Source organism: Miscanthus floridulus, chromosome 16 (assembly GCF_019320115.1).
Source record: "Miscanthus floridulus cultivar M001 chromosome 16, ASM1932011v1, whole genome shotgun sequence".
Lineage (NCBI taxonomy): Eukaryota > Viridiplantae > Streptophyta > Magnoliopsida > Poales > Poaceae > Miscanthus > Miscanthus floridulus.
Genome location: NC_089595.1, coordinates 3834062 through 3854853, shown reverse-complemented (window position 1 = coordinate 3854853; position 20792 = coordinate 3834062). Strand labels below are relative to the sequence as shown.

The 20792-nt window shown below is 41.6% G+C and overlaps 3 pseudogenes; 2 read left to right on the top strand and 1 right to left on the bottom strand.

Annotated features, from left to right (window-relative positions):
- Positions 1–922: 922 nt before the first annotated feature.
- On the top strand, positions 923–8482 carry LOC136511699 (kinesin-like protein KIN-13A; annotated as a pseudogene).
- Positions 8483–9272: 790 nt separating this feature from the next.
- LOC136510167 (toMV resistance protein Tm-2(2)-like) overlaps positions 9273–20792 on the bottom strand; it is a 35829-nt pseudogene continuing 24309 nt past the window's right edge.
- LOC136514219 (uncharacterized) lies at positions 12130–15260 on the top strand (annotated as a pseudogene).

Below are 20792 nucleotides of genomic sequence, written 5' to 3'. Positions count from 1 at the left end.
TCATCGCAAGAAGAGTGGATAATTGGCACCGCCAATTCCCTCTTTTATCCCGACAACTTAGGGAAAAGAGCTGAAACCTCTCTTGAGTGATAATGTGCTTATGGACCAAGAGTTCATTCAAACCTCTCGAGTGATAATGTGCTTACATGCTCACATTGCAAAAAGAAAAGAGGAAATAGTTCAATGTGTATCATTTGATTGGTGGTGCAAGGCCGTGTAAAAAACTGCCCTTCTAAACCCACCCTCCGCCACTTGTGCAGTTTTGCTAGTACGCAGGAGTAGCTTACCTGATCTCTCATATCACTTCTGTTGCAATTGTAATTACCAAACCACTAATGCCACACAAGACACAACATGCTGAGTTGATATAATAAACTAAGACTGTGTTTAGTTCAAAAAAGTTTTCCAAAAAGTGCTACAGTTGCCATCACATCAAATCTTACGATACGTGCATGGAACATTAAATGTAGACGAAAAAAAACTAATTGCACAGTTTGGTTAGAAATCACGAGACGAACGTTTTGAGCCTAATTAGTCCATGATTGAACACTAATTGCCAAATAAAAACGAAAATACTACCGTAGCCAAATTCCCAAATTTCACGAACTAAAGACCGCCAAAATAAAAAACAAGCCGGCCATCCTCTCCCCGAAAACGCACAAACAAGTCCTTCTCTTCTCCCCACCAAAAAAAACAAACAAGTCCTTTTCAAACACAAAATTCTCTAGAATTCGAAACAAAGCAACGCCCTTTTTCTTCGCTCGCGAAAAAATTGAAAAACCAGAAAGGAAACTCCGTTCAGGAACTCCAATTTGCAGCCACCTTTTGCCACTCCTTTAATCACTTTTTTGGAGCGGAAAAAAAAAAGAAATAAAAAGCCGAAGACAGCCAGCCAGTCACCCCATAGGCATAGGCCCCCCCAACTCTCTTCTTCCTCCCCCGAATTCCCATTCCCAATTCGCCCCTCAAATCCGGCGCCTCCCGCATTGCCGACCCCCCCGCTCGCGCAGATCTGGGATCCGCCGCCGCCGCCCCGGGACGACGCACGTGATCCCGCTCGCCCGCCCCACCCCCCGAGCCGCCAAGTTGGCGCCCCAGCGGAGGTCGCAGCGCCTCGCCGGCGGCGGCGCGGGCTCCGCTGCCGCCGCCGCCGCGGGGCCGCCCGGAGCCGCCTCCTCCGGTGCGCAGGCCGCGATGGGCGGCGACTCGGGCGACGCCGTCATGGCGCGCTGGCTGCAGTCCGCGGGGCTGCAGCACCTCGCCGCGGCCTCCTCCGCCGCTGGCGGCGCCGCCGACTACCGCGCTGGGATGCCTGCTGGGCTTGGCGGCGCTGGCGCGGGGAGCATGCTGTCCAGCCTGCTCATGCAGGTGAGGTTCCCCTGGCCCTCTCTCTCTCTGTCGGGAGATGAGTGCGTGATCTAGCTGTTGGAATGCGGATCGCGAAGGTGGCCGTCTTCTGCGCGTTCCAGCGCCGCGTGTTCCGGATCGGGTTGCTGTTGATATGAGGCGCCGGAATCCCGCGATTCGCTTTAGGGTTTGTTGCTTTGCACGGAATCGATCGGGTTCAGCTTGGCTTTATGAGTAACTGGTTTGTGTCGTCAGGCTGCGTCAGCATATTAGAATCTACAATTATGCTGAAATTTGGCTTATGCTGATGCTTATGCCTGAACAGAAATGCTATACAACACACATGTGTTTTAACATGAAAAAACACATGAATTTTTTGCACAAAGAAACGCACGCGGCAGCGCGCTTTCGCTTTCTGCGCCTCGACTGTCGTGTGGGCAGCGCAGCACCAGCAGCCAGCAGCGCAGCACCAGCACCTGCACGGCGGCAGCGCAGCACCAGCCGCGCACGCGGCACGCAACGGCAGCAGCACCAAGTGGAACCAACCCCTCTGTACATGACGCGACACCAGCAGTACACCAGCAGCACCTCTGTATTTTGTCCTTCCATAAAAAAAAATTGTTTTCTGTGATATGTGATTTGTGATATGTGGATCTATGATCTTGTAATTGTCTTAAGGTAGAAGAAGACTAGAGGTAGAAGAAGGATGAAGGCTATTGGATCTTAATCTTATGGTGCAAAAAAATTCATGTGTTGGAATCGTATAAAACACATGGTTGTATAATAGACAGACTCATGCTGAAATGTTATGAGAGGAAAACACTGTTACATGGCTGAAAAGTAGCTCAAGCGAACAGGGCAAACCCATTAATCGAGGAGTGTGATGAGCTCTATGAAATGCCCTACCCATTAATTCACGGGCAAACCCACATTGTCTAACTGATAGCCATCTGTGATTACAAACATCTTTATCCATTGTGTAAACTTTTCTGTATTTTAAAATGGAATTTGGAAAGAGAACCGTTAAAATGGCATCAAGGACTTATTTTTTCTTCTTTATGATTCCTTTAGGTGGTATTTTGATTGTTGATTACCATTTCTTTTGGAATGCCTTTGAATACCATACTTCTATCAGCAAAATAGTCTGACAAAATCTGTAAGAGATGATTTAGTTCATGTGTTTATTGTTTGTTATATTAGAAATTAGAAATAGCATGGTTCAGATAAAAGGCAACTTGTACCGACTGCAGCAAGAAATGATCATGGGCCTATTGTGACCAACCATGCATGATCACATCGAATATCATTTTGTCTTTTGTTGAAAGTTGAGGCATCCAGGAAACCCAACTAACTTGAATCTAGTATGATTCTTGTGTAGTTGCGTTGACAAGGAGCACCAAGTTAAAACTAGAAACTAACTTTCAGCACATATGCATATGTCTAAGGTGCCTTATTTAGTCCTTGTTTGTTACGTGTGATGTAATGAAATAATAAATTCTCCTGTTTTCTTCTAACACTGTTTCCTTCAAGTATTGCATGCCACTACATAAAAGTATTATGCTTTTCCTAGTGATAGGACGTTTACATATGCATACTCTCATAACATGTGCAATTGCATAAATGATGATCATCATAACTGTTATTGTTTCATAGGGCTATGGGCCAGAGTCGATTGAAGAAAAGCAGAGGCTTTATACGCTTCTAAGAGGACTAAATTTTAACGGAGACTCTGCACCAACATCAATGTCTGAGCCTTACACACCAACGGTTCAGAGCTTTGGTGGTGGGAACCCTGTGGAGGGGTTTTATTCACCCGAACTTAGAGGGGAACTTGGTGCTGGACTTCTAGACCTTCATGCTATGGATGATACTGAGCTTCTATCTGAGGTATGCCTTGTAAACATTCACGATTGCACGATCTATGCGCGAAAACAGTACTTCGTATTGATTCGTGAAGTGGCTTCATTCAGTTTACTTTAAGCTTATTATTTTTCTGTCGGCAGGATGTAGCATCTGAACCATTTGAGCCGTCGCCTTTTATGCCAAAGGATATTGATGATGATGATGAGGATGTGATATCAGGGAGTCAGCAAGTCCCAGTAGATAATTATGGTGTGGTGACCAGTGAAAAAGAGAGCACTGCTAGAGAAAATAATGTAGCAAAGATTAAAGTAGTGGTATGTTAATCTTGTTCAAGTAAGTGATATGCTTCAATCTGGTTAATACTTGACATACCTGACTTAGTTCTTCACATTTTCAGGTAAGGAAAAGACCTTTGAACAGAAAGGAGCTATCTCGAAAGGAAGAAGACATCATAACTGTGCATGATTCATCATGTTTGACAGTCTACGAGCCTAAGCTGAAGGTATCTATGACTCATCTTCAGGAAGTTTTGTTGTGCTTATATAAAGCTACAACCATTTGTTTGGTTTCTTTTCATGGTTATGGAAATCAACCATTTTACACTTAAATGTCTATTTGATGCATTAGATGGTCAACATCGCTAGAGATACTCCTTTAACTCTTTTATGGTTGTATACTTCATTAGAGTTACTTGCTGCCAGTCATATTAACTATGTATCAAACCTGGAATGCTGATACTATTCCATGCCTACCGTGCTAGATAGCTACCAGATGGGTACTAAGTAGGCATGTAGCTTTCCAGTGGTGTGTGTATATATTTGTGTTGGGGCGTGCCTGTTCCTTGGAATGTGCAGGAATAGATTGCCACCATTTTGATTTATTATGTTCTAATTTAATGATAACTTAATGTCTCTTGTTGACTAGCATGTTGGGTTTAACATTGCTGCTACACATTCCTGAGCTTATTAATGAACCTATGCAGTGAACCTGCAGTGCTTAAAGTAATCCTTTAGAACGTTATTGCGAAAAAAAGGCATCGAAACTAACTGAAATGCTGCTCGTTTTCCTTTACTTATCAGCTATATATACATTTTCCAAAACAATTCTAAAATAATTCTGAAATGCTGTAGGATAAACGTGAATTCATAACTTAAGATTTCACAGGTACTTCTTCGGACCCTTCTTTCCTACTTTTATGCTGTCTGCTAACATATTCTTTCCACTGGAAGGTGGATCTGACAGCCTATGTGGAGAAGCATGAATTTTGTTTCGATGCTGTCCTCGATGAACATGTTTCCAATGATGAGGTGTTGCTCTTTTTTATCTGTTTTTTTTTCTTGAACAAGCAGGAGGGTGTACGCTCAAAACGAACTTACAGTTAACCTTATGGAATTTTCTGGGCAGGTTTACCGTGAAACAGTTGAGCCCATAATCCCAATTATATTTCAGAGAACAAAAGCAACATGTTTTGCTTATGGACAAACAGGTTAGATAGTACATTCTGTTATTACAGGGTTATCAATATATATCTTTTGTGCATAATTGCGTTGTGGTTTCTAATAGTTTCTGTTGACCTACCATCTATCTAATTCGTGAACAGGCAGTGGCAAGACATACACAATGCAGCCTCTGCCTCTGAGAGCTGCACAAGACATGGTTCGTCTACTGCACCAACCTGTCTATCGGAATCAGAATTTTAAGTTGTGGCTTAGTTATTTCGAAATATATGGTGGGAAACTCTTCGATCTTCTATCTGACAGAAGGTTAGTTTTTGGATTTTCTTGTATTTTTCAGGTTACATGACCTACGTAAATATTTAAAAATGGCATACCTTTCTACCTTCGTGATTTTGATGTATTGAATACGAGTCACATTGTCTTTTTCCCTCTTCCTGGTTGTGTGTGGGTGAACTTGTGCATGTGTGATTGTCGCTCTTATTCATGATCACTGGTGCGAGTGTTGAAGCATGTTCTCTACTTCAAAGTATCTATTCTTCATCTATACATAGTCTATTGTTAGCCTTGAGCCATTATTTGTTTGGATTAGAAATCCATGTTTTCAGATGTTAGGCTGAAATGCCACTTGATGTTTTTTTTTTTAAACAGCAGTATTGTAGATTTATGAAACACTGTTAAAGTTCTCGTTGATATAACTTACATTTTTCATCAATTACCGAAAAGAAATATTTATGTCTGAAACAATGACACTTCCTTTTGGGTTTTGAAGATTCAACTTATTGTTTGAAATATGGGCCTAAAAATTGTTCTTGGGTTGTTATGTCCAAAGTATACTACCTGAACTGAAATTTTTCTATCCTTTGTTTTATAGGCAACTACTAATGAGGGAAGATGGCAAGAAACAAGTTTGCATTGTTGGTCTACAGGAATTTGAGGTTTCTGACGTCCAGATCGTCAAGGAATATATTGAAAGAGGAAATGCAGCCAGGAGCACAGGTTCAACAGGGGCCAATGAGGAATCATCAAGGTCACATGCTATTCTGCAACTGGCTGTCAAGAAGCATATCATTGTAAAAGATACCAGGAGACAGAGAGATCGTGATGCTAATGAAGCTAAAAATACAAAGGCTGTGGGGAAAATATCATTTATTGATCTTGCTGGAAGTGAGCGTGGTGCTGATACTACTGACAATGATAGACAGACAAGGTGTGTTGCTAATGTCTCTATATATTTGCACCGCTTTGTTGACTTCTCAAGCTCCTTTACCATCTCACTTATTTTTACCATCAACTTGTTATCATATATCAGGATTGAGGGAGCAGAGATAAATAAAAGTCTGTTAGCTCTTAAGGAATGCATTCGAGCTCTTGATAATGATCAGATACACATTCCTTTCAGAGGAAGCAAGCTTACAGAGGTTCTTCGTGACTCATTTGTTGGTAACTCTAGGACAGTGATGATTTCTTGCATTTCTCCAAACGCAGGTTCATGTGAACACACACTAAATACCTTGAGATACGCAGATAGGTAACAATGCTATATATTCAAGTGATATACGTGATTTGTTTGTTTCAAAAATGCTTCCTGTCATTAAATTGAATTAAATAATAATAACAGGGTTAAAAGTCTTTCCAAGGGTGGAAACACAAGAAAAGAGCAGTCCACAGGACCAACTACCACTTCTAGCCGGGAGTCTTCGTCAGCTCCATCATATCCATTGCCTGCTGAAGCTGAAGAAGTTCCTAGTCAGATTCAAGATAAGAGACCAGTTGATACCTACCGGAAGGGCATTGAAAATTTTGTCTCCAACGCTTCTGCAGAGCCTGACAGAAATTCCTTTAGTATGATTCCAAGTTATTCTAATAGAGGGAGAGAAGAGAACGGTGCAGCATCTGGTAATGACAGGGAGAGGTATGATTTGAAATCCAGCCAAACGGCTTATACTAGTAAGGCACAGTTGGTTCAGAATTCAGCAAATACACAGGAGGAGGAGAAAGTCACAAAAGTCTCACCTCCTCGGAGAAAGGCTTCTAGAGAAGACAAATCTGATAGGCAGAGCAACTACACGAAAAAGGATAATGTTCCTGACACAGGTCGGGTTGGGTATAAGATGCAGCAGGCAAAGCAGCAGCAACAGCAGCAAAGGCCAGCATCTGCTTCAGCTTCATCAAGGCAATCTGAAAAGGAAAGTTCTTGTGATGATGTAGAAATTGATGCAATTCTTGAGGTAAAGAACAATTCATGAATACCAATTCATGAAACTGCTGTGTTATTTATCCTGCATCAAGCTGTGGTGCTAAGCTTTCTTTTGTATGTTAGGAAGAGGAGGCCCTCATAGCAGCTCACAGGAAGGAAATCGAGAATACTATGGAGATCGTGCGGGAAGTAAGTCTTAATATACTTAATAATGTCCATGATCATGTTCTTAGATTGACAGCTGTATACAATAACTATAAGTCATCTCACTGTATGCTACTACCTCCATTTCAGACTGTAGGCTGAATTAGAATTCGAAAAAAGCCAGTCACTGTAAGCTTTGACCATCAATTAGTTAAAATCTATCTACGTTTACTTTTTTAGTGGACAAAATGATAAACCAATAGATTTGTACTCCATCCCAAAAAGGATGCGAATAGTGCTAAGTCAAACGATTTGAAGTTTGACCAAATTTATATAAAGAGATGCTAATGTTATCATATAAATAAGTATCATTAGAACCATCATAAAATATATTTTTATGGTATATCTATTTGGAGTCATACATATTGGTAATATTTTCTATAAACTCTGACAAACTTAAGATAGTTTTACTTTGACCAGACCTAGAATTGCATCCTTTTTGGGATGGAGGTGTATTTCACAGATCTTTTAGTAACATAGTTTTGTAGTAATTGATATTATATTGTAAGAGAATCAATGGCCAAACCACACCTTGTAGATTCTTCTAATCATATTATGCCTTGTTATAATGATATTAGTGTGTTCCTAGGAAGAAATGTGATTAGCTAGTACACATATATTCAGATATATGTCGAGTTATCATGAGGACCATATATTTTGTGAATTAATGTTAAGCTGTCTATTTGCTTTAACTTCCTTGTTTGTTCTGTAAGGTCACTGGTTAATACTACTGTTAAACATATGTTTTATTTGTCTCAGGAGATGAACCTTTTGGCAGAGGTTGATCAACCAGGTAGCCTGATTGACAACTATGTGACCCAACTGAGCTTTCTGCTGTCACGCAAGGCTGCGGGCTTGGTCAGCCTCCAAGCACGCTTGGCACGGTTCCAGCACCGCCTCAAAGAGCAAGAGATTCTTAGCCGCAAGAAACCCTCTAGATAGTATGACCAGCAATGGCTCTGGCCTTTTGCTTGGAAATCTGATCGTTTGGAGCTCAACTGTGGTCTATTAGTGTTTTTTCTCCCGTGTGCTCCAGAAATGCTAGATCATCGCAAGGCGGTGAAAGAAGACACGTGGGAGTGGCTTAGGGCTGGGCTGATGTCGGTGCGTGGTCCTGGTTGATATCATCCGGACACTTTGGATTTGTCAGGGTTGATAACCAGTTTGGTAATAGTCTTTTTTTACAGTGGGGCTGCTTGGGTGTGTTTTTTTGGTGGATGTATGGCTTGCCCACTTTGCCTTTCTTTTCTTTTCCCCATTTTGTACGAGGAGAAACTGGAACTGTTTGCAGATATCAGTGGGTTGATTTTCGCCGTGGGGCCTTTGTTGAAACTAATACATTGTTGTTGTATATTCATTACTGATATATTATTTGCATTGAGGAAGGAAAGGATGTGTGAATGGTGAAGTGTTTGAAATTGCGTTATTCCCATTTGTTTTGAGCGAAAACAGGAAACACCTGTCGTATTTATGGAATTTCTTCCTGTTCCAAACACGTAACACTGAACGTTCTCTGTGACCCTGCTAGTATTCTTTTTTCTTGACAGGCTCCAAATGTTTAGAAGGGCACTCATTTCTCTCCAACTTTAGGTATGAATCAACTTCAAACTATGAAGATTGATGACTACTCATGAAGGACGATAGTAGAGGACTGAATAAAAAAAAAGGATTTTGACATTATTGTGCATTTCCCTTTGTGACTTTTTACTTGAATGTTTTTCTCATAATTTTTTTTAACAAAACAGCATATATATGCTCTATACTATTTTATCCAAGGACAATTTCCCCCACTTGGAACGAATTTTTAACAAGCATGTCAAAATCTCACATCATTCACCAAGCAAGAGTATTGCAGTTCAAAATTGGAGCCAGATTGACTTACAAATAAGAGAATACATTATCCACCATACAGTTATGGTTTTTTTATGAATAAAGAAGAAGAGAGATGGGGGAGGGAAATGTCTCAACCACTAGCAACATGCATATTTATTTATTACAAATAAGTAAGTCCTCGACAACTTGAAAACACTAGTATATATAGATCTCGATGACATCTAGCGATAGATGGTATACACGCAACTGGATTGGTGCATAAACCACCAGTCCCATTTGACTAAATATATATCTAGCAGCCAAAGCCGAATATTTAATTGAATCTGTCATTGTATGCCAAGCAAGCATTGCCATGTCACCTCGTCGCCCGATCACACGTCAAGTACTTGGCTGTGACCACCGCTGTTGCTGACATCACTAGGTGGACACTGTTCTGAGGAGGCGTTGCTCCCCACTTGTACGTCTTCTGTATCCAACGGCTCCAGCACAAGAACTGCACCATCGCTCGTGCCCACTGCAACCTGGTTTGGCTTCCACGGATGCGTAGTGACAACTGTGGGATAGACAGTTTCACCACGGCTGTAAACAAGAGAGGTAACAGAAACAAGATGTTGGTAATGGTTAGCAGAATTTTTTTGCAGAGCCGCACACAAACCACAGCAACTTGAGCGAGCTGGGTAGGGTGTGAACTACCACTCACAAACAAAAAATAGGAACTGCTTGAAACTCCACATACCTGGATATTGAAGATGGTATGTAGGCAGAGGGTGCTATCCTGCACTGCAACTTAAGAGATTCTGCCTCGAATATTCCAATTGCACCATCACGAAATCCAGCATAGACCAACAAACAACCAAGTGAGTATACTGCACTCGAAATTGGAGCAAGGAGTGCATCTCTTGGGAACCACTGCATTATCAAGTTATGGAAGGTCAAATATCAGTGTGTAACATGTTTATTGCAATGCATCGCTAAGATTAGAGGCATTCTACAGGCATGATGTAAAACATGTAATATGTTAGTCAAGACTGCATATGGCAAGTAAGAGAAAATATATTTTTATGAAAATGTTGTAAATGACTTACCGAGCACATGCATTCTAGTTGCCAATCATAGATCACCAACTGGCTCTCATGAACTACTAAAAGATGTGTTTCATCATAGTGAAACTATACCATTGTATCACCAGCTAAAGTACTGGAAACATTAGATGGAGGTTGGATGTATCTCGATTTCTTCTTCTCCCATCCATCAATGCTCCAAACGCATAGCTGAAGATTAATTTTATTTCATTGCAAAAATGATTCAGAAACAAACAAATATAATATGAATAAATTTTCATGCCATCAAGATTGCATTTATAGATCTTTATATCTTTTAGAAAATGGAGTAAAGGAAAATATGAAATGCCACGAATATAACATTGGGGTTGGGGGTTGAAGCCATGCTCACATGCACAGAGCTTACATTTAACTTAGGATGCCTTTAATAAAAAACAAAAAAATTGCCAGTCCAATTTTTTTGATATATATTGGAATTCACACCTGAGCATCAGCACATGAAGATACAAGCACCTTCCTTGATTTTGAAAATGCTAGTCCAGTTATCTTTTTCTGATGACCCGTGAGCACATTTTCAGCTTGTGCAATTCGATTAAGTTGATATTTATCACGTCAATGTTAAATATATACTAATGGTAAGTAGTACATTAAGCATAATGTTCCACATAGGAAGAATCCATAATCATCAAGTATTCCCAGATCTTTAAAAAACAACATATGGTTTATGAAGTTTTTTTGGTGTTATGAGTCATGACACAAGGTACTTTATGCTTGTTTGGCATAGCTTCTTGTGGCTCCTCTGCACTAGCAACCGTAGCTGTTTTTTTTCTCTATCCCGACGAAATAAATTATGAGCCCGAAGAAGCCACGTTTTGTGGTTCCTCCATCTCCATCTCCTTTGTACTGTAGCAAGAAGACGAAGCCAGAAAGAGCCGGACAAACAAGGCCTTACTACTCTTCATATGTTGCCTGGAGATACGACAAACTTGTGATGGTGTACCTCTGTGGTATCTCCTCAAAGTCCGCAAAGAGTGCATAATTTGTTATAAAGAAAAGAACACATGCAAAACAACATTTACAAACTCATGATATCCTGATACATACGTAAAAGATGAGGGATATATAGTCTGAAACGAGAATATATTATTTTATGATGGGTATGTACACTACAACACTCACTACGTGAAAAACGGTTTGTAGAAACGAGCCGTTTTTTAGGGGCGGCTGAGGTTGGCGGCGCCCCTACAGTGGACGTCCTCGGGCCCCAGCAGAGGAGCCGCCCCTACAAATTGCACAGTAGGGACGGCTGGTAACACGAGCCGCCCCTACAAATGGGCTGATTTGTAGGGGCGGCTCACTCACCAGCCGCCCCTACTGTCCGATTTATAGGGGCGGCTATTATCACCCGCCCTTGCTATTCCCATTTGTAGGGGCGGCTAAATCACCGCCACCCCTACAAATACCCGACGTATACAGCACAACAACCATATTCTTCCACCTCGGGACACACTCTTCTACCCGAAAAAAAGGTTGGGAGCTGACCTTGGACTCCTCCTAAAAATTGCTCTACTAAGGGGGGAGGTTTTAATTTCAAATACTTTGGTGGAGAGGTTGTAGAAGGTAAGAAAATACTATTCCAAGCTTTTATTTGAAGTTTTAATGGTTGGTTAGTGAGTAATTAGAGTTTTGTTTTTCTCTCTCTTCCATGGTGCTTGAGCTTTGTACGAAGCAAATTAGACCCTAGTTTTCAAGTTATTAGTGTAAATTAGTTAGAGAAATGAGGTTACACCCTTTATTAGTTGATCTTGCTTGATTTTAGTGGAGATTACACCTTAGTTTCATGTATGTTTCATGTAGATCTAGTTCTAGATCTAGGGTTTTTTTTTATTTTTTATTTTGTAATTTATGTTTCATGAAATTGGAATGGAGTTGGCATGAAAGGTAGTGGGTAAAATATTAATTGTTGTCTTTGAAATTGTTTATTTTAACCAATTAATATATTTTAAAATATTTATGCATTAATAGGCAATTAATTAATTATCCTTTACCATGGTGTGTGTCTAAAGTATATACAATTATTCTCGAGTAATTAATTATTAATTTGATTCCTTTAATTTATTTTCTTTGGTTGTTTTGTTTTGATAAGATGGAGTATAGGAACTCTTGGATGTATGGTTCGTTAAGGTTTAAGGCAGGTTTCCGTAAAGAGGTGGATGAATTTATTGAAGCCGCAGCGAAGCATGCAGCGACGTTGACAGAGAATAAGGATACAATTATTTGTTCATGCAAAGATTGCAAGAACCTTATGGCATTTCAGAAGTGACAACCATCAGAGAACATCTGATTATACGAGGATTTGTTCCAGACTACACAGTGTGGATTCATCATGGTGAAACAATGGTTGTTGATGACAACGACGATGATCAAGAAGACGAAGCTGAAACCCTAGAATACCTGTCCCAATTCTCAAACGAGCTTGCTGCACAAATGGATCGTGACTTTGGCAATGAACAAGGTGGTGACTTTGGCAATGAACAAGGTGGTGATGATGCTGGTGGTGCCGACAATGATGGCGAAGCACGTGAGGGGGATGAAGATGACGGTGACAATTTGGAGGAAATGCTTCGGGCCTTTGGACCATAAATATTACTAAAGAGCAAGAAAGGTCTAGAAAATCTAGACAGGGTGAAAAAAGCATCGAAGGAAACTGTGTATGGTGTTGAAAAGGGTTGTCCGACACACTGGACACTGCTATGTTTTGTGCTTGAGCTACTCATCCTGAAGGCTAAGTACGGCTGGTCAGACTGCGGTTTCAATGATCTGTTGCGTCTCCTGTCATGGTTGCTCCCATAGCCGAACTCAGTTCCCGCCAACACATACCAAGCGAAGATGGTTATAAGTCCATTGACAATGGGTGTTGAAAAAATCCATGCATGCCCCAACCATTGTATCCTTTTTCGTGGAGAAACGTTCAAGAGACTGGATAAATGTCCTCGGTGTGGGGCCAGCCGGTACAAGAACAATGACCTTTACAGTGGGGACGAAGCATCCACGGGGAATAAGAGGAATAAGAAGGGTATGAAAAAGCCGGTGCAAGAATCTCAGCCCCCAGAGGACACTCCATTAGGCAATGATGCAAAGCAGAGAAGAATTCCTGCCTTGGTAATGTGGTACATGCCAGTGACTGACCGCTTGAGGCGTATGTTCCTAAACCCTAAGGAAGCCGCACTCATGGCATGGTGGGATGATGAGCACAAGGTGGATGATGATAAAATTGCACACCCGGGCGATTGTAGTCAGTGGCAAGTGTTCGATGAGAAGCACAAAGATTTCAGTGAGGACCCAATGAATGTACGGTTTGGCTTGAGCACCGATGTATTGAATCCCTTCAATGAGAGAATGAGCGACCATAGCACATGGCCTGTGATCTTGACCATGTACAACATCTCAACGTATTTGTCTCAGAAGAGAAAGTACCTTCTCCTCACTATTCTTATTTCTGGCCCCAAATAACCAGGCATTGATATAGACGTGTTCCTGGAGCCTCTAATGCAAGAAATTGAGAGGCTATGGAGGTATGGGGAGCCGATGTACGATGCATTCTGACAGGAGGACTTCATATGTAGAGTAATAATATTTGTTACTACCAATGATTACCTCGCGTTGTTTGCCTTGTCTGGACAGATCAAAGGCAAGACGTGATGCTTAGTCTGTTTGGATGGTACTAAATGGGTGTTCCTAGATGGATCCAAGAAGGTAGTTTACCTAAGGAATCGGCGCTTCTTAAAGATAGGTCACAAGTACTGCAGCAGATTGTACTTAAGATACTATGACAACACCCCGGAGAATGAACCCCCTCCGGAGAGATGTCGTAATGGAGAACATGTGTACAAAATGATGAAAAACATACGTGTCATCTATGGAAAGAAGAATCCAGATGGAACGAACAGAGATAGAAGCACACCTCCTATCGAAGGCATACCTTTTAAGAAACAATCGATCTTCTTTCAGTATCTGCCTTATTGGCCAGACTTGGAGGTCCCCCATGCCATTGATGCGATGCACGTGCAAAAGAATGTCTTTGAGAGTCTCATGGCTACCTTGATAGACATAGGCAAGTCAAAGGATGGTCTGAAATCACATAAAGACATGGTGCAGCTAAAAGTGGTGCCAGAGCTTCACCCGGTACTTTAGGATAATGGAAAATACACTTTGCCCGCGCTAGCTTCAACCTAACCCTAGAAGAGAGGAGAGCTATATGCACTTTCCCGAGGGGGGGTCAAAGTACCGACTAGGTTTTCGGCGAACCTAAAGAAGCTAGTGTCGATGAAGGACCTGTCATTTACACACTGCAAGGCTCACGATTGTCATGTGATGCTGACAATGTTCCTACCAATTGCAATCAGGGCTATAAAGCCAGAGTTCTTGAAGATGGCCATCACCCACATGTGCTACTTCTTTTCGAAGATCTTACAGAAGACAATTCGCAGGGAAGAGCTGAGTGACCTACATGATTTCGTGGTGGAGACCCAGAACCAACTAGAGATGTGTTTACCTCTCGCTTTTTTTGATATAATGGTACATCTCATGATTCATATGGTTCATCAAATACAGGCACTGGACCCTTGCTACTTGCATGAAATATGGTTCTACGAGCGTTTCATGTCGGTTCTAAGCCTATACGTGCATAATCGAGCATACCCAGAGGGCTCCATGATAGAGGGTTACAGTACTGAAGAAGTCGTCGAGTGTTGTCAAGAGTACCTAAAAGTATAGGGAGGGATTGGTAATCCCGATTCTCGTCACAAGGGTAGGCTAGTTGGGAAGGGCACAAGTGGTAGAAAAGTGTTCATCGACCATGATTACAAAGAAGTGAGTCGGGCGCATTACAGTGTCTTGCAGAGCACAACACTGATGCAACCGTACATTGAAGAACACATGGCTATCATTACGGCGGAGAGAAATGGTCATTCAAATGATTGGGTCATGAAACAGCACAAGCAACGCCTAACATCATGGTTGAAGGACCAGAACATACCGCCCGGAGAAACCATAGATTATATTACCATCAGTAGGTTGACGGAGGGGCCATCGAGACAAGTGACATCTTGAAATGCTTATGACATCAATGGGTACACATACTATACCCACACAAAGGAGAGTAAATGTGTGAACCAAAACAGTGGCGTTCGAATAGAGGCTCTCGACAGAGTGGGGCGAAAGATCCAGTTCTTTGGCATAATTGAAGATATATGGGAACTTGACTATGGAAGGGATATAAATGTGGCCCTGTTTCGATGCCGCTGGATCAAGCAACATCAACTTAATGAGATCGGATTGAGAGTCCTGGACCTCCAGAATGTAGGCTACCAAGATGACCCTTGGGTGCTCGCTTCACGTGTCGCACAAGTTTTCTATATGCCTGCCCGACCCGCAAAGTAACCTCCCCCCGAAGAAGAAGACAAAGCACGTGGTTGCCTCAGGGAAACAACACATTATCGGAGTTGATGGCATGGACGATGTTGAAGCTTACAATAACTACGATGAGATGCCGCTATTCATAGACTTTTGTAAGAAGATCGATGTTGTGGAAAAGAACCTGCCCAAAGACATATTGCCATGGGAACGAAAAGGTGTCAATGGGAAAGTTGTTACGGCGGGGGCTAGCTAGTTTGTGTAAGTGTCTGTGTGTTTGTAAGACTTCATTTATGTATGTGTGTGAGACTACATTTATGTATGTGTGTGAGACTATACATTTATGTATGTGTGTGAGACTACCTTTGTGTATGTGTGTGAGACTATATATTTATGTATGTGTGTGAAAACCTTTGAGAGATATGTCAATTTGTCATCAATGTTTGCTACCACTTTGTGAAATGAAGAATGACCAAAGTAAAAGTTGTAGGTCTTGATGAGCTCTTTAACTTTTATATTCATCACTTTTTAGCTGAAATCATTCAATGTTTGAAAATCGGGTTTGAATTTGCCATTTTTTGAAATTCAAAATTTTAATTTTTTAAAATTAGTCACATGGATAGATGACCAGACTAAAATGATAGAGCTTAATTTTAGAAAATTTTAGGAAAAAGAACCATCACATTTGGAGTTAGTATGAGGCAGAAAGACTAGTTACAAGTTTCAGCTACGGATTAAAAAAAGAAATCACACTTGTTCATCGTGACCTCCGTCTTACTTGCCTCGTCTCCGACCTCGACACCCACGGCTAGGGTTTCAGCTCCCCCAGCCCGCCCGCGCACTGTGGCTGCTGTCCCCCGGCCGGCAGGTAAGCTCAACCCCTTCTGCTTCCCTGCAGTCATTGTGCTATTCTGCTTGAGTCATTGTCGCTGAATGTGACTGTTCTCTGTTTGGAATGAGTGGTATGTTTTGTTTTAATGAATGAATTTTCCATGAATCCCTGATTGCAGAACTGGTTTACTTATGTTTTTGTCTGGTACTTTGTCTTTTAGCTACTGTTCAATCATGTTTAGTGGCCTGCTAAGAATTTCAAAAAGATGTGTGCCTTTGTTGTTGTTGTGCAGCAGTCTTCTGTTTTATCAGAACAAGTAATGTGTATGAGTGATTTAGTGCAATATCTTGAAGATGATTTCCACAGTCTTCCCAAGTGGGAGTTTCAGAATTTGATTAGATTCATTCAACCAGAAGGCATACCTGAAACTATCTGAGTTAGGTTGTTATGCTTTCATGGAGATGATTTTCTCAGGTGCTGCATAAACTGAATAACTAGTTAGCATACAGATGTATGTTGTTTAATATCAGGTTTCTCAGGTGCTGCATAAACTGAATAATATTGCGTTTCTTTGATTGCTAAAATAATCTCCCGGTGGAAGTTGTTTGATTTACCCATACAGATATTACAGCTTCAGACAAGTTATCTTATAGACCCATACATGCCACCTTATCTTGGCCAGATTCCTAGTCATTAACTCTTGTCCTCACCCCAACTTATCAATTCTGTCATATCAATAATGGATCCTTGGTTCAAGTTTCAGAATTGCTTGTCGTTGAAAAAATATGACCTAATATATTTGCTCACCCTAACTTATCAATTCTGTCATATCAACTCTTTGATTGCTTGTTGTTGGAAAAAATGGCAACCTATTGAATACATCGGGCTTTTTTTTTTGATAGACTATGATGTGTTCAGAATTGATATACCTTCAGTTTTACATTTCACTAAGAATAGTGTAATGATTTGCGACGATTCTGTATCATAATATTCATATATGATGGCAGTGATATGTTGACATCTATTTTTCTTGAAAGCACAATTTCTGTCTGGCATTGCTTTCCTATGCAATTTACATATCCCATTGCTATATCTAATTCCAGCAGCATATCGGTTTCAAGCTTTCCCAATCTGCCATTCATGTAGCAGGCACACTGTACTGTTCTTGTTTGGCTTGATGTCAGTGTGATGATGATAAGATCTAACAGGCAGCCTCTCTAATCTATAGAATTTAGTAAATGAGAAAAAATAGTATTGACATGTGCTACTAGCTAAAAAAATTAACAAATTTGTACTATCATTTGCATACTGTATTGAGGTGTTACTAGCCTTTCACCTTTTTTTCTTTTAAATAGAGTCATCAGTTAGCATTGCTGCAGTTACTAAATAATTTCAATAAGCTAGCTGAATGTTTGCCCTCTGCTAGATGGACAAACTTTACTCTATATTTCATTCATGTTCCATGTGAACTACAGAAAAAGATGAGGTTGATTGTCTCAATCACTATGGTCTTTGTGAAGTTTGTTTTTTTAAAAGATGTGATTAGTGGTCCAATTAAACAACATACATGTGCTAGGTTACACATTGCAGATTTGGTACTTTGGTAACCTGTATCAGGTTTCTTTTATTGTATCAGGTTAAGCCACGATTTACCGTGGCCTCTAGGCCGCGGCGGACAGCTTTGCCCGCCGCGGAAAATAAAAAACGTCCGCCTCCATTAAAGTTTGTGTAGTAGTGTCACCATAAGATGTGACAGAAAAGATGTTTAAACTTCACTAGCATTGCTGCCTGCTATAAAAAGGTTAGAACAACCAAAAATATGGTGAGAAAATGGGCATGAACTAGCATGGACTGTTGTTCCATTGTTGCTTCCATTGTTTGACTGAGAGAGCCATTTACTGCTGTACAAGGATGAGAAAGGCATGAGAAGGGACCCGATCGTCGGCGACCTTTGCAACTTCATATTGGACCAGATTGTACACGTCAGAGGCACTTACCATCACCTAGCTTCCGACTTAGGTAGTAATCCTCAATACCAACACCTTTGTGAGACTGAAAGACTAGGTCTAGGCCGTTGATAATAATGTGTATGCAATTTAACATTGGCCTTAACTTGTGGAACGGTTTGGACTTGTGAATTATAACTATGTAATGATGGACTTGTGAATTATGACTTGTGAATTGGACTTGTGAATTGGACTTCTAATGATGGTCTATATAATACTCTTGTGTTTGTGGATGCATATATGTATATATGTAGTGGTCAGATTTGTATTTGAATTATATATGCATATATGTATACATGTTGTGGTCAGATTTGAATTATATATTTAAATTTTTGTGCTGGAAAATATACCGTAGGTGCGGTTCTAGACTGAACCGTTCCTGCAAATAGAAACTATAGGGGCGGCTGGTTCTAAAACCGCTCCTACAAATTGTTTTTGTAGAGGCGGTTGGTATTACCAGCCGCCCTACAAACCGCTCCTATAAATTGATTTGTAGAGGCGGTCAAGGAACCGCCCCTACAAATGGGTCATTTGTAGAAACACCCTGGCAGGAGCGGCTGGCCGAGCCGCCCCTACAAACCCTGGCTGTAGTAGTGACTTCCAGTTAGAACCATGCATAATTAGTTTTGCCAATACTTTGACTTTGAGATTCACGCAAATAGGGAATGACAGACACACATCTAATACTCACCTCACCATAAAAGAAATTGTAGATTTGAATTGAAAAGTCCATTCCAATAGCTATGATGTCATCGTCTAGCGGGTGGAATGCAAGGAAAGTTGTTGCTGGTGGTGGTGCCATGAAAGTACACATGACCTATGAGAGTCCACGAAATCAGTGAAGCCAAAGAAAGGCCATGGTGTAACTATTGAATAAAAATTACTATACAGAAGTAGTCATGATTTGTGAGAGATCAAGCGTGGAATTAATTACTTATTGTTCTAGACAACCGAAGACATTCCTTGAAAGTATCCATGTCGAACATCGAGACTTTGCCACCAGAAGCAGAAACTATTCGATAGTCACCATACTGGTATACTTCAATAATGCAAGCTGTTACTTCTTCATGGTTGCCAGTAGTGTCGTTTTTCATTAGAATGCCATTTTCCGGTTGCCATAATACATGTGGAATAGATTTGGATGATGTCGATGTTTAACACTGATAGTCTGCCACGGGGTACCCGGGACAGTTGTTCGGGCTTCGGCGTATGCTGAACTCGACGGTTAACGCAAGAGACAGTCGATTTATACTGGTTCGGGCCCTCGTGGTCGAGTAATAACCTTTACGTCCAGTCGGCTTTAGCCTTTGCGTTGGATTAATTGTTATGATCGTGTTTTTCTGGTATGTTTACAGGGTTTAGACCGTGAGGTCTGTTCCTATTGTCTCATCTCCTGATCTAGGGAGCCTTGCCCTCCTTTATATAGTCCAGGAGGCAAAAGTCCTAGTCGGTTTACAATGTAGAGTCCTAGTAGGATTACAGGATAGCACTACTATTAGAATTACATGGGAGGAATCCTAGTCGAACTAGATCTTTTCCCTTCCTTACGGGGTACCTTGGGTACTATGTACCGACAAGCCCTCGAGCACTGTATGGTTGATCTTGGAAGCCTCTTCTTGCTCCTCTAAGTTTTGCCGAGTAGAAGCAAGCGTCGTCCGAGTGTCTTCTTAAGAGAAACCATGTAGCGCTTCTTGAGATCTTTGAGTGGTGTGCACCCACTGGGTGTAGCCCCCGATCCTCTTGCTATTTGGAACAAGGAGCTGGAGGGTCTTGTCTTGAAATTGCTCCAATTTCCTTTCATTTTTTTTGAAAGCATCTGCTGAGGATATGTATCTCGTAGCCCCCGAGCCTGTGTCCGAGTACTTGTAGTCGGCACTAGGATCTGAGAAGAATATACTCAGGGATACAGGAGTAGTTTGTACGTTTGTAGAATGGGTCTTCCGTCCTTGAATCCGAGCCCTCGAGCATAGTCAGAGTAAAACCAACTAAGTCGAAGCAATGGCGAGCCCCCGAGCTTAGTGGCGTAGTGTCCAAGTAGATGGATATGGCGCTCGCGCTTGGACAGCTACTCGACGGCTCGCTTGCGGCTCGGGTGGTGGGTACTCGACGGTTCGCTTGTTTTGGTCTCACGACATGCACACTTGTGGAGGTACGATGTCGTCTTGAGGATGGGGTTGATCTTGTATTGGAGTTCGTGATTTGAGGTGTCCGCTTGCATCTCACTGGATTGTGCAGGAGTAGGACATTTTGGCTTGTATCCGGGTTGAACTTCGTCAGCTGGGTGCGCGCGTGGTGCGCTGCTAGGCCCGCAGCACCCGGGCGCATCAATAAATGCTTGAGCCTTGTCTGAATCTGCGCTTGGACTACGTGCCGCCGCCAAGTTTCTTTGGAGCCTCGAATCCCGTACCATGAATTCCCCAAAAGCTTGCTAGCTTGTCATCATCTTGCACGTTGGATGGAGTGGTGATACGTGCATGTTGGATTACTTGCGTGCCGCGCGGCCCGGATGACTTGCACATCTTGCGGAGGTTCACTTCCGGCTTGGTAAGCACCAAATTTAATCGGAGTTTGATGCTT